Source organism: Oryctolagus cuniculus, chromosome 7 (genome assembly GCF_964237555.1).
Source record: "Oryctolagus cuniculus chromosome 7, mOryCun1.1, whole genome shotgun sequence".
In the NCBI taxonomy this organism is placed as follows: Eukaryota; Metazoa; Chordata; class Mammalia; order Lagomorpha; family Leporidae; genus Oryctolagus; species Oryctolagus cuniculus.
Genome location: NC_091438.1, coordinates 64,039,379 through 64,055,113, shown reverse-complemented (window position 1 = coordinate 64,055,113; position 15,735 = coordinate 64,039,379). Strand labels below are relative to the sequence as shown.

The following is a 15,735-nucleotide window of genomic DNA, read 5'->3' as shown; positions in this document are numbered from 1 at the left end:
TTCAAATTATGTTTTCACCTTGAGCACAATTACTTCTAATATTAATTTTAACCTTAAGGAAAATTTCTCATCTATAGAATTAAACTTGACAGAGATTCAACCTAAATCAGGCCTTATCTTTTGTAATAAACAGGATGTAATATTGAAGAATAAATAGACATTAAGAAGACACAAGATATCATGAGCCAATCTTTCAGAGATATTTAACATGGATTACTTAGTTTCTAGAACAAAATTGCTATAATTCATTTTTAATATCTTACAGTAAGCAGATTTGTCACCTTTATTATAATTTACTCCTGAGAAATATTTTTAAAGTACAAAAGTAATGCTCTCATTTCAATTTCTAGGGAATAGAGTTTGCAATATGTTGTGCAACAAAACAAATCATTAACCAAGTAAGAAATATATAAACTAGAAACTTTTCATTTTTAATGATTTAGTTGGAATCACATATGGAATAAACATAGGTAGTATTTAGTCTGCAATAGTTGTTTTAGAGGGAAGTGACGTCCTTCTCTTATCCCTATCTTCTCCCCCAAATAGCACTTTCTTTTTTGTGGAGGAAAGAGAAACTAAGTATGATCACATCAATTCCAAAGGTGAGTTTCAAAACAGGGAGCTCAAGCCATTCTGTATTCTGCTCCCCTTTTCACAGAGAAGTACACATACATAACATACATTATTTTCTGCCTGGAGATAAGCTTTTGGTGATACTTGACTGAGGGGCACCTATTGTGACATTATTAAAATGCTCTGTTCCTCACTTTCCTTGTCTATAAATTGGGGCTAACAATAAGGTTATTAAGAAGAGCAATTGCATCACATAAAGTCCCAGATAAGCATTCAATAGCATATATTATTATTTTTAGTACTTCTTAGGATTTACCTATAAAACTCTAACTTTATTCCAACTTAGTGAGAATTATGAGTTGGGTTATTGGGAATTAACCTCATTTTCCAATGTTTAAGGTTCTGACTGCATCTCTTGAGACCTTGGAACAAGGAGCTAATAATCCTGGCAAGGTGTGAGTATTTGTAGTTTTCATATCTATCCATAACACAAAGACTGCTAGAATCCCAAAAGAAGCACTACTTCAAGTCATAAAGATTTACTGTCTGGGCTCAATCAAAATTTCTTAACTATTGCACTTAGGAAAATTCCTTATCCTATCAGAACTACCTGTCTATCCTTTCCTGTATGTTTATGAAATGGTACCTGTCTCATAGATTTCTCACAGCACTGAAACAGAACCCAGATACGCCCTCATAAGCGTCGCCTGCTTTCATTAATATTGTCAGATCCAACAAAACATTTTGACACTTTTAAAAACTAAATAGATATTTCAGTTTGTAAGGAGGATACAATTTCTCTAGAATTCAAAGCTAAAAACTGTTGGAGGTGAAAAAACTCCATACAATCCTTACTTTTTTTAGCAAGTTTAACAATTTCCATAACAGCATTGATTCATCCATTGGGAGCTCTGAGGAATAGTTTCAGAATTTTGGAAGGGTGGGTATTTGGTGCAGAAGCTAAAAGGCTGTTTGGGAGATCTGCGTCCCATATCAAAGGATCTGGGTTAGAATTTGGGCTCTTTTCCCATTATAGCTTCCCGCTAATGTGCAGGAAGTGATGGCACAAGGAGTTGGGTCCTTGAACCACAGTGAGAACCCAGATTGAGCACTAGGCTTTGAGCTGTAGCTTGCTCTAACCCTGTTATTGTGGGCATTTGAAGACTGAACTGCAGGTAGATGATCTCTCTCTACCTCTTAAAAAATAAATACTTTTTAAATATTAAAATGGAATTTTGGGATAATGTCTAAATACACTTGTGTCTGAAAATACCAAAGAATCCATGCAAATATCCTAGACTATTGGCAATGAAAAGTAAAACTAAAATACAGTGTCAGTCTTACAGAGACAGCCAGCATATATACATACATACTACTGTATGTCTGAACTTACACAAAACCTCTATGGTGTGTGGTGCATTGTAGCTGCTCAGTAAATATCTGCAGGGTAAATGAATGAATGAATAAAGAATGAATAGGTTTATTTTTATATAAACTTGTTCTTTTTAAGATGCATTTATTTATTTGAAAGACAGAGTTACAGAGAGGCAGAGGCAAAGAGAGAGAGGGGAGAGAGTGGGAGAGAGGGAGAGAGGGATAGAGGGAGAGAGGGAGAGAGGGAGAGAGAGAGAGAGAGAATCTTTCATCCACTAATTGACCCCCTGGATGGCGACAATGACTGGAGCTGAGCCGATCCAAAGCCGGGAGCCAGGAGCTTCTTCCAGGTCTCCCACGTGGGTGCAGGAAACCAAGGAATTGGGCCATCTGCTACTGCTTTTCCAGGCCATAGCATGGAGCTGGATTGGAAGCGGAGCAGCTGGGTCTCAAACCAGCACCTATATAGGATGCCAGCACTGCAGGCAGTGGCTACCATCTACCCACAGTATTGGCCCCTATAAACATTGTTGACAAAATTTATGTTCACTTTTCTCGGTGTCTGAAGTGTAATAAATTTTTAGCTTCTTCAACATGGCTTTAGGGCTTCTTCTTTATTTTGGTTATTTATAACGTATAACAATGAAGAATTAATTACCAGTGGAATATGTATAATTAAAGTTCTATCTTAGTGTGCTTAAGACATGAGAATCATTTTCATTGTGTTTCCACTGTATTCAAACTCCTTGATCACGTTAGATGCCACTCATGTGAGTAGAAGCAAACCGCAATCAAAATGTCTGCTGTAACGTCTTGTTCTTAAGGATCATTTCCTATATGCATGTTATAATAAGGTGAACAAAAAATTTAACTAATACTTTAAACTATGTTTGAAGAGAGTATATGTTAGAACCTCGATATGCTGTTAGATCCTTTATACCTTCTTAGAGAAAGAGAAAGATCTTTTAAATTTATGTGGAATGTACATCTTTCATTCAAAAACAATTTTTGGAAGTTCATACTGGATCACATGTTCTGAGTTGGCAGCTCAGCAGTAAGCAAGTCAAGTTCCATCCTCATCTCTTATCCCCAGGATCTTTACCTGTCCTCTTGCTCACAATCCTATTTCCTAACCAACTCAGACATTTAAAAACTTGGCCACAGCTCATGTATTTCTGATATTCTTTTAAAGATTTTTTGGTATGGTATTAATAGAAAAAAAACCCAGCTAAAAATACTGAAAGGAAATTCTCACAAAGTCCATTAAAATAAACTTACTTAAGTTTCAAAAACAGATGGAACCACAAACTGGAAATGAGAAATTCTGTTTTCTCCTTATTCTACTTAATTAGCAACATAAGCCTTTATATTAAAAATAAATTTGTAATATGTACATTAAAAGTTCTTTGATCAAGGATCTAAAACCAATTGCTGGAGCAAGGACAGTCTATTCAACAAATGGTGCTGGGAAAACTGGAATTCCACATGCAGAAGCATGAAGTAAGACCCTACCTTTCACCTTACACAAAAATCCACTCAACATGGAATAAAGCTCTAAATTTATGACTCGAAACCATCAAATTATTAGATAACATCACAGAAACCCTACAAGATATAGGCACAGTCAAAGACTTCTTGGAAAAGACCCCTGAGGCACAGGCAGTCAAAGCCAAAATTAACAATTGGAATTACATCAAATTGAGAAGCTTCTGTACTGCAAAAGAAACAGTCAGGAAAGTGAAGAGGCAACCAACAGAATGGGAAAAAATATTTGCAAACTATGCAACAGATGAAGGTTTAATAACCAGAATCTAAAAGAGATCGAGAACTCCACAACAACAAAACAAACAACCCACTTAAGAGATGGGCCAAGGACCTAAATAGATATGCTTCAAAAGAGGAAATCCAAATGGCCAACAGACACATGAAAAAATGTTCAGGATCACTAGCCATCAGGGAAATGCCAATCAAAACCACAATGAGGTTTCACCTCATCCTGGTTAGAATGGCTTACATTCAGAAATCTGCCAACAACAGATGCAGGTCAGGATGTGGGGAAAAAGGGACACTAACACACAGTTGGTAGGAATGCAAACTGGTTGAGCCACTATGGAAGTCAGCCTGGAGGTTCCTCAGAAATGTGAATATAACCCTGCCATACAACCCAGCCATCCCACTCCTTGGAATTTACCCAAAGGAAATGAAATTGGCAAACAAAAAAGCAGTCAGCACCTTAATGTTTATTTCAGCTCAATTCACAATAGCTAAGACCTGGAATCAACCTAAATGCCCATGAACAGTAGACTGGATTAAGAAATTATGGGATATGTACTCTATAGAATTCTATACAGCAGTAAAAAAAATGAAATCCAGTCATATGCAACAAAATGAAGGAATCTGGAAAACATCATGCTGAATGAATTAAGCCAGTCCCAAAGGTTCAAATACCATATGTTCTCCCTGATCAGTGACAACTAACTGAGCACCTAAAAGGAAACCTGTTGAAGTGAAATGGACACTATGAGAAACAGTGACTTGATCAGCCCTTGTCCTGACTATTGAGGAATAATTTATTATTTCATTCCTTTTAGTATTTTTGGTTCTACTTAATACCATTGGTTGAACTCTTTAATTAACACAAAATTAATCTTAGGTGTTTAAATTTTACTGAAAAATGATCCCTTTTAAAATTAAGAGTAGGAATAAGAGAGGGAGGAGATGTACAGTTTGACACATGCTCAATTGGACTTGCCCCTAACGGTAGAGTTAGAAACATACCAGGGGATTCCAATTCAATCCCATCAAGGTGGCATGTACCAATGCAATCTCACTAGTCAAAGTGATCAGTTCAGTTCATAATTGATCACAATGATAGGACTAAGAGTGAAAGGGATTAGATAAACAAGACTAGTGTCTGCTAATACTAACTGATAGAATTAAAAAGGAGAGAATAATCCAACATGGGAAGCAGGATACAGAGCAGACTCATAGAATGGCAGATGGCCTAAACAGAACTCTGGCCTTAGAATCAGCCCTTAAGGCATGCAGATCTGGCTGAAAAGCCCATTAGAGTATTTCAGGCATGGAAAGCCAAGAAACTCTTGCAAAAAAAAATGACCTAAATGAAAGATCTCCATGAGTGAGATCCCAGTGGAAAGAACGGGTCATCAAAGAAGGAGGTACCTTTCTCTGAAGGGAGGAGAGAACTTCCACTTTGACTATGACCTTGTCTAAATATGATCAGAGTCAGTGAACTCAAGAGGCTCCATAGCCTTGGCAACTCATGACCAGAGCCTAGGGAGATTACTGATGCCATGAACAAGAGTGTCAAATTGTTAAGTCAACAACAGGAGTCACTGTGCACTTAGTCCTCATGTAGGATCTCTGTCCTTAATGTGCTGTACATTGTGATTTAATGCTATAACTAGTATTGAAACAGTATTTTTCACTTTGTGTTTCTATGTGGGTGCAAACTGTTGAAATCTTTACTTAATATATGCTAAACTGATCTGTATATAAAGAGAATTGAAAATGAATCTTGATGTGAATGGAAGGGGAGAGGGAGTGGGAAAGGGGAGGGTTGTGGGTGGGAGGGAGTTTATAGGGGGGGGAAGCCATTGTAATCCATAAGCTGTACTTTGGAAATTTATATTCATTATATAAAAATTAAAAAAATAATATTTGTTAGCTTCATCTGCTCACCAGAGTAGACATTATTTTAACTGATTTGCTGAAAATATCCAAAAGAGCAATATATTTTAAAGGATCTCGTAGTTGTTTTCCATGTATAAAACAAACAGCAAATTGAACAGTGTAAAGTAATGCAGATTTGTCTTGCCACTTTCCTTGGGTCAGGAATCCAGGTGAGGAATCACCTCATTATCTCACAAGTAAAATCACTCTGTCAGTTGGGCTGAATTCCTTTTTGGAGCTCAGGGTCATCTTTCACACTCACCTGAGAGTTGGCAGATCTTGCTTTTGCAGCTGTAAGCCTAAGGCTCCCTTGTCTTGGTTTTGTCAGAAGTGGGGGGAGCATCCGAGCTCCTGATTTCTCTCAGTTTCTCAGCAGGAGCCGCTTCCACACTTCACTCATGCTTTCAGTATCTCTGACTTCTATCTGGCAGTAAAACAGACTGGAGGGGATCTTGTGATTAGGTGAGGCCTATCCAGATCATTTCTCTTTTAACTAAATCAAAGTCGATTGATTGGTGACCTATCGCATCATATTCACAGGTGCTGTCCATATTCAAGAGAAGCAGGTTAAACAGGCTGTGCATGTCAGGGTCAGGGGATTTTGGGGGCCTTGTTAGAATCTGGCCTACCACAGACACCTTTGTGTAAGAAGCAGTAACATTACTCACCTTTTTCTGTTTCTCACAGTTGTTATCCCATTAAATGCTTTTTTTCTTAATCTTTCAAAAGTTTCAGTCAGGTTAAAGGAATTTGTTGATTTATTTTTGAACAATGAATTTCAATATTAGCTGTATTGTAAAATGTAATCTTATAGCTGGGTTTTTAATACATTAGAGATCTCCAGACTTACCTAGCACATCCTTTTTACAACATTTTTATCTACATTATACTCAGTATTATCTGAGTTTTCATAATAGAAGAAGCCAATATAAAAATAGTAACTTACATGGTACTTTACACTTTGTGAAACATTTGCAAATACAGTATATTATTGTATTTTCACAATAGTAAGATGGGAGTGGTATTATCATGTTACGAGAATTTAAGAATAAGAAAACCAGAGTCAAAGAGATGAAGTGACTTCAACGTCATCCAGATAGTAAATGATGATAGGATCCAAATCTTAAGTCAGAATTTCTTCTTGCAACTTCAGTGCTCTAAATTCATCATTATATATCAACCCACAGCATGATAGTAGAAAATCGTACCATTGGGTTTAATGCCTACAATAATTAATGTAATTCTTTAAAATGCCCCCAAAGCCTGAAGGAAAATACAGCCTAGTGAGAAAAGTACAATGCATGCTGATAACTGACAACTCATGTTATGAAAATGTAATGTTATAGCTGACACACAGGTCAATAGTTTAAAAGTTTTGGCAAGCCACATGGTTAGAAGCAGCAGTAAAAAGTCAAATAAGAGAATGATTATTATATACTTGAAAAAATACTGTTGTAACAATCCTGGATCCCAAAGTTTTTAGAAAAATATAATTTTTTTTTACCCTGGGGAAGATAAACATGTTGATATTTATCTTAAGTATACACAGATATAAATATATATTATTGTTATATAATTTCAATCTATTCATTTTTTCATTTACTATAAGAAAATTAAGTATACTAATATTTTTATAATCTTCAGGTAGTATCATTGAAAAATAGGAAAATGAGAACCTATTTTTAATAAAACTGCAATATACAGTTAAACCTAATAAATTTTTATGCCTGTCGTTAAAAGTTCTACCTTCTCTCTCATCACTGATATTTAAACTGGATTTTTCTTTTATGGGTTTCTTGCAGCCATTGCTATTTAATATGTGAAACAAATTCAAACCAACTTTTGACCAAAAATAGGACACAATGAAGCAAAAGATTTACTTAAAAATATACTATAGTAGTAGTGATCTCAAAAACTGAAATTACAGTACAATAACTTTATCGGGGCATTTTATATCTCTACATTTATAAATTAGGTTACTTATACTTAAATTAAGGTGTTGATCTGTACTACCAGCATAGGAATAGTTTCAATCAAAAATAAACAATATTAATTCAGTTAGAAAGGATTTTAATACATAATACTATGCTTTATATACTCATTTAAGAGAAAAACTATTGCAAAACAACTGGAGTGTATAATATTCACATAAAGGTAAAGAATCTGAATTAAAGGTCAGTGCTGTCTAGAAGACAAACATGTTCTTCCATATCTACTTGGCTACTCCCTTGGTCATTCAGATTCTTGCTAAAATGCCACCACTTCAGAGAGTACTTCCTCCACCACCCATTTGAAACCAACCTCGTGCACGCACCTGCTCTGGTCCTCAACTTGTTGAAATATTTACTATTAGTCCAGGATATTCTAGTACTGGTCTTTCTTTTTGTTCATCTCATCTCACTGGAAAGAAGCTCAACAAATACAACTTCATCACTTCTAGTTCTTTCTGCAGTCTCTGCACTTATTAGTGACTCAGTTCAATGAGAACACAACAACTAGATAATATGTTTTAATAGATAAAATGCTTTAATAGATAACAACTAGTTATCTATTAAAATTGAGAAAGTGTGTTCATATGCAGCATAGCAAAGTAGTTTTGATTAACATCATCCGTTTTTTTTCTTTACAAACAGTAGTTAAAATCACTTATAAATATTGTGTTTTCCTTTAAACAATTAAATTTCAATTTTTTCCTTTATTATCATGATTAATAACAATGTTATTATGATACATAATCACCAAAAGCACTGGCACTCCCGTTAATTATTAAATTAACATTTTAATTACTTTTAAAAAACAAATGAATTCATATTATATCAACAAATCACAATTTAGTAAGCAATTCATTAAACAAGTATTTAATGCTTGAGACTTAAATAATAAAATAATTAGCCAACAAAATTAATTATGTCAAAATTCCAATATGAAAAAAAATGTTTAGGATTCTCAAACTATTTGCTTCTTAACTTTCCCAATAAGATAATTACTTTTATGATATAGTTTCCAAAATGCATACTTTCTTAAACAGTAATATCACTCTGGAACAAAATATACTTTTAGGTAAAATGTTATTATAAAAATGTAGCCAGGTACTGAATAAACTAGACTTTCTAATATGAAATTATTAGAAAAATACTTTTCTATACCTTTACATCCGAAAGTAATTCTTCCCTGAGCATGGATAAAATCTTAGGTAGATAATGTAGTTTTCAGTCACAGTCTGTACTGCAGAAATACATTAATTTATCATCTATTATAAATTCTCACTAACCTCAAAAAACCATTTTTCTTTCCCTTGAATGTTAATGATAGTTTTATCTCCTGTTTATTTCTGATTCAGTTCCAGAAGCCTAACGTGAGAAGAAACATTTGGTCCTCTTCATTCTTATTTAACCCCATATTGTTAACTGGCTGCTATTTACAGACCCTCAGGAGGGATTCATGAAAAAGGACAAAGTGGCCACCGTGATCATTATCTGCCCTCTGTGAAAAATCAAATATTGGCTTTGCTTCCATGGAATAATTTTATTTAAACTTAGGAATTCCTGTAAGCCCTTAAAGATGATGATGTCTTCTCTAGGTGAACACTTATGACAAATCCTGCCTGAATTCAAGAAGTTTATCCCACACATTAGTTTTTTCATTTTTGGAGTTTATTGACCTCCCCAGAGGATCCTCTGTAAACATCTCTTTTCAGGCAACAAAATAAAGCTAATTTCTCAGGCACACATACCTGATCCATAGCAACATTTAGCATCCAGTCATTTTTGGTTCTACCAATGGAAGGAAATCCAACAAATATAGGCTTTTCCTGAGGCTAGATTTCCTATAGATTGTTTTAATGAAGGTGCATTTGTCAAGGTCTTCCAGACAAACAGAAGCAATTATAGATAGATAGATAGATAGATAGATAGATAGATAGATAGATATGTGTATGTGTTTAGTAATATAAAATATATTTTATAAATAATAAATTATAACCTAATATATAATACTAGATTAATACATATGTATATTCTTCAAACCCATGTCGGCCTCAAAGGCTTTTCAAATGATTGTTTGAAGCCTACCTGCATCATCAAGGGTAATTTTTAAATGAAGTGAATTGATCATAGATGTTTACCACATCTATAATATACTGTTTCATGAAAGCTTTGATTATTATTTTAATAAATATCTTTGTATTATAAACTAGCAAACTGATTCATAAAACTATCATAGAACGTATCAGACATTCATTTCAACGCTTTCCCCAAATTCCTAACAACATATTATATTCTTAAATTTCTCCTGAAGTCTCCACTCAGTTGGAATCAGGTGCTAAGAGTCCCTGCCCCACCAAAGAAAGAAAGGAAATGTACAACTCTCCTACAGAAGCTTTGTTATCAGTCTGTCTTGTGAATTCTCATATAAAATAGGGCTGGCTTCATGGATGATGGAAGCAGTTATGGACCAATTATGAATCCATCCAAATACAGTCTCATAGATGATCCAAAATCTGGTTTTAAAATATGACCGCATTCAGTTCTTTGATGGAATCTTTTACATCTTTATATCATAAGCTTACATGGGGAATTTATTATAAAATCCTACTAAAGAATGATGTACAAAGCACTCAAAACAGAATGATTGTCTAAGTATACAGTAAGGAAAGCTAGGCAGTAAAGATATATGTGAACTATTTTATAAGGAATAAGTAAATTGGCTAATTGGCTATTCAGAGAAGAAAATCAATGCATTACATAATCAAGAAATAATATTTTAGTGTAGAAAGGAGGTCTTAACTTATACTATGAGACAAATATTTTACAGATAATACAACTTAAAGAGACGGTATACTAAGTAAAATTACAGAGCACTATATGAGTATGTATGTATTTTTTTAAATTTTATTTAAGTTATACAATTTTCATATATACCAATTTAGGAAAATAGTGATGCTTCACACCCTACTCTCCCTCTTGCCCACGCTTCAACCCTTCTTCCTCCACTCTCTCCTATTCCCACTATTAATTTTTACAAAGATCTATTTTCAGTTTACTTAGTGATTGTAAGGTTAACCTACACTAAATAAAGAGTTCAACAAATAGTCTGAAGAAAAAAAAAAAAAACACTGTTCCTCAACAGAAGAGACAAGGACTATACATAATCATTGAATCTCAAAATGTCCATTTCACTCCAAGACATTACATTTTAGGTACTCTGTTAGTTACCTCTGATCAGGGAAAACATATGATATCTTTCTTTTAGGAATGGACTTATCTCACTAAGTATAATGGTTTCTAGTTGCATTCATGTTATTGCCAAAGACAGGATTTCATTTTTTTTTTATACCTGGATAGTACTCCATAGTGCATATATATATCATCATTTCTTTATCTAGTCATCAGTTGTTGGACATCTGGGTTGATTCAATATCTTAGATATTGTGAACTGAGCTGTAATGAACTTTGAGGTACAGATAACTCTTTCATATGCTGATTTATTTTGGTTTGGGAGTGGGATGTCTGGATCATATGGTAGATCTCTATTCAGATGTCTGAGCTATCTCCATTCTGTCTTCCACAGTGCTGCACCAGTTTACATTCCCACCAACAGTGGATTAGATTGATCTCTGAAATGAAAATTGGACAACTATTTAAAATTCAATGTAATTTTTACTTTTAGAAAATAGATGCTAAATCCATTAGAACACCAGATGCAGAGAAATAAAAATGATAGTGTATTACTATTCATAGTAAGAATAAGATAAAAAATTAGGAATGGAAGGAGACTTCCTTAATATTTTAAGGGGAATTTGCGAAAACCTATAGCTATAATTACAATTAGTGGAAAAAGAAAGACTGCCCCCTTATGTGTGAATAGAGTAAGAATATTCACTCATCATTTTTATTAAACATTCTCTTGAAGATCTGTGCCCCTACGATAAGGAAAGAAAAATAAAGTCTAAAATAAGATAGAAATAAATTAAATTGTCTTTGTTCAGACAGATATTATGATTGTTTATAATGAAAACTCTAAGACATCTATAAAAATCTACTAGAACTATTATGAACTTGTGCCAAGGTCACAAGTTCAATATAGAAAACAGTATTATTTTTTGTGTTGCGTACAACAGGTAAAAGCAAAATTAAAGAATAAATATTTTTGAACTGACATCAAAAAGAGGACATAATTAAATAACACATAAACGGGGCCGGCGCCGTGGCTCAATAGGCTAATCCTCCACCTTGCGGCGCCGGCACACCGGGTTCTAGTCCCGGTTGGGGCGCCGGATTCTGTCCCGGTTGCCCCTCTTCCATGCCAGCTCTCTGCTATGGCCAGGGAGTGCAGTGGAGGATGGCCCAGGTGCTTGGGCCCTGCACCCCATGGGAGACCAGGAAATGCACCTGGCTCCTGGCTCCTGCCAGGATCAGCGCGGTGCGCCGGCTGCAGCGGCGGCCATTGGAGGGTGAACCAACGGCAAAGGAAGACCTTTCTCTCTCTGTCTCTCTCTCTCACTGTCCACTCTGCCTGTCAAAAAAAAAAAAAAAAAAACACATAAACGGTCTGCAAGATTTGTGTCCTTAGAAAATGTTAATTACTGGGACCAACATGTGGCAAAGCAGGTAAAATGACCACCTGGGATGCCAACTTCCCATAAAGGCGTCTGTTCATGCCCCATTTCTGATCCAGCTTGCTAATGGTCTGCAAAAAGCAGCAGAATATGGCTTATGTGTCTTGGCCCCTGTCACTTTCTTAGGAGACCTGGATGAAATGCCTGGCTACTGACTTCTGCTTGGCTCTGCCCTGGCATTTACAGCCACCTGGGGAGTGAAACAGTGGAAGAAAGATCAGTCTCTCACTCTTGCTCTTGCTCTCACTCTCGCTCTTGCTCTCACTCTTGCTCTGTGTGCGTCTCTCCCTCCCTCCCTCTCTCTCTCTCTCTCTCTCTCTCTCTCTCTGTAACTCTTTCAAATAAATCAAAAACAATTTTTTAGCTGTTATATAATGAATATAAATTTCCAAGTACAGCTTATGGATTACAATGGCTTCCCCCCCATAAATTCCCTCCCACCCAAGACCCTCCCCTTTCCCACTCCCTCTCCCATTCCATTCACATCAAGATTCATTTTCAATTCTCTTTATATACAGAAGATCAGTTTAGCATATATTAAGCAAAGCTTTCAACAGTTCGCACACACATAGAAACACAAAGTGAAAAATACTGTTTGAGTACTAGTTATAGCATTAAATCACAATGTACAGCACATTAAGGACAGAGATCCTACATGAGGAGCAAGTGCACAGTGAATCCTGTTGTTGAATTACCAATTGACACTCTTGTTTATGGCCTCAGTAATTACCCTAGGCTCTTGTCAAGAGTTGCCAAGGCTGTGGAGGCCTTTTGAGTTCGCCAACTCTGATCATATTTAGACAACGTCATAGTCAAAGTTCTCTCCTCCCTTCAGAGAAAGATACCTCCTTCTTTGATGGCCCCTTCTTTCCACTGGGATCTCACTCACAGAGACATTTAGGTCATTTTTTTTCCCCAGAGTGTCTTGGCTTTCCATGCCTGTAATACTCTCATGGGCTTTTCAGCCGGATCTGCATCCCTATAGGGCTGATTCTGAGGCCAGAGTGCTGTTTAGGCCATCTGCCATTCTATGAGTCTGCTGTGTATCTCACTTCCCATGTTGGATATTTCTCTCCCTTTTTTATTCTATCGGTTAGTATTTGCAGACACTAGTCTTGTTTATGTGATCCCTTTGGTTCTTAGTCCTATCATTATGATCAATTGTGAACAGAAATTGATCGCTTGGACTAGTGAGATGGCATTGGTACATGCCACCTTGATGGGATTGAATTGGAATCCCCTGGTATGTTTCTAACTCTACCGTTTGAGGGAAGTCAGCTTGAGCATGTCCCAAAGTGTACATCTCTTTCCTCTCTTATTCCCACTCTTATATTTAACAGGGATCACTTTGCAGTTAAATTTCAACACCTAAGAATAATTGTGTATTGATTACAGAATTCAATCAAAAGTATTAAGTAGAGCAAACAAAAAAAATACTAAAAGGGATAAAATATTAAATTGTTCATCAACAGTCAGGACAAGGGATGTTAAAGTCATTGTTTCTCATAGTGTCCATTTCACTTCAATAGGTTTCCTTTTTGGTGCTCAGTTAGTTGTCACTGATCAGGGAGAACATATGACATTTGTCCTTCTGGGACTGGCTTATTTCACTCAGCATAATGTTTCCCAGATTCCTCCATTTTGTTGCAAATGACTGGATTTCATTGTTTTTGACTGCTGTATAGTATTCTATAGAGTACATGTCCCATAATTTCTTTATTCAGTGTACTGTTGATGGACATTTGGGTTGATTCCAGGTCTTAGCTATTGTAAATTGAGCTGAAATAAACATTGAGGTGCAGACTGCTTTTTTGTTTGCCAATTTAATTTCCTTTGGGTAAATTCCAAGGAGTGGGATGGCTGGGTTGTATGGTAGGGTTATATTCACGTTTCTGAGGAACCTCCAGGCTGACTTCCATAGTGGTTTAACCAGTTTGCATTCCTACCAACTGTGTGTTAATGTCCCTTTTTCCCCACATCCTGGCCAGCATCTGTTGTTGGTAAATTTCTGTATGTGAGCCATTCTAACAGGGGTGAGGTGAAACCTCATTTTGGTTTTGATTTCCATTTCCCTGATGAATATTATACTTTTTAATTAACTTTGTGTTAATATTACCTAAAAAACTACTCACAAACCAATATTCAACATAAGAAAGCTGAAAAGTTTAGAGTTAAATGATACTAACACTATTTAATCTTAAATGTTAGAAAATAAGATGGATTCAGGCTTCTTAGGAGTTTAGGAGGATTGCCTCTCAATCATTTTGAATAGCTTGAGAAATATTGGAATTAGTTCTTTAAATGTCTCATAGAATTCAGCAATGAATCCATCCAGTCCTGGGCTTTTCTTTGTTGGGAAAGTCTTTATTACTGATTCAATCTCCTTTTTGGTTTCCTGTGTCTTCATGACTCAATTTTGGTATATTGTACATGTCTATCCATTTCTTCTAGGCTTCATGAAGTGTTGGGATACAGATCTCTGTAGTGATTCCTTTCATTTCTGTGGTTATTCTACTATTATTTTCCATTTCTTATTTTCTTCTCTTTCTTTCCTTTTTTTTTTTTTTTTTTTGGTTAGTTGTGCCAATGAATGGTGTTCCAATAATTGTTTTTTTTTTCTTCAAAGAACCAGCCCTTCATTTCACTGATATTTTGTATTTTTTGTTTCTATCTTGTTTATTTCTTCTTTACTTTTAATTATTTTTTTCTCCTACTAATTTTGGGTTTGGTTTGTTGGTTTTCTATATCCTTCAGATGCATTAATAGCTCAACTATTTGGTGCCTTTCCAATTTCTTCATGTAGGCACCAAATTTCCCTCTTTACACTGAATTTGCGTCCCCTAAGTTTTGATATGATAGACTGTCATCTTCATTTGTTTCCAGAATTTTTTTTATTTCTCTTTTGATTTCTCCTATGACCCACTGTTCATTGAGTAATATGTTGTTCAGTTTCCATGTGTTTGCATAAGTTCCAGAGATCTTTGAGCTGTTGATTTCCAGCTTCATTGCATTGTCGTCTGAGAATATGAATGGTATGGATTGATGGATGTAAAAACAAATGATCATAATAAAATGTTGGGGTAAAGAACATGGTATTTTGCTAGAAACATGTTGTCATTGGAGCCTAGCATCTGTTAAAAGACTAATGAGAAACATGCCTATAAATGAAAAGGAATTTTAGTATGAACAGAATTTTGTGCCATACTTAGAACTTTGGACTACATCCTGTCATGTATAGGAAAATATTAAAATATTATAATAATCCTGCTCTGATTAATTTATTGAATTTTTGCATAAAATTTTCCATATGCCACTCATGGCAATTTCCAAATTCTGGATCTTAATGTCATAAGAAATGTAGATTTATATCCCCCAGTATAGATATACAGTACCATGTATGTACATGATGCTGTCTAAAAACACAATAGATTATGTATCTGGTATCATGGAGGAGAGAGAACAAAGAACTTTGTAAACAC

At 35.3% G+C, this 15,735-nt stretch overlaps 1 long non-coding RNA gene across 1 annotated transcript in view; it reads left to right on the top strand.

The window, feature by feature from the left end:
• The first annotated feature begins 541 nt into the window (after positions 1–541).
• The window catches only part of LOC138850317 (uncharacterized), a 34,563-nt gene continuing 19,369 nt past the window's right edge, over positions 542–15,735 (top strand). The window contains exons 1-2 of the long non-coding RNA XR_011390036.1: positions 542–602; positions 973–1,028. This is a non-coding gene — a long non-coding RNA (uncharacterized lncRNA). The remainder of the gene's footprint in view (positions 603–972; positions 1,029–15,735) is intronic.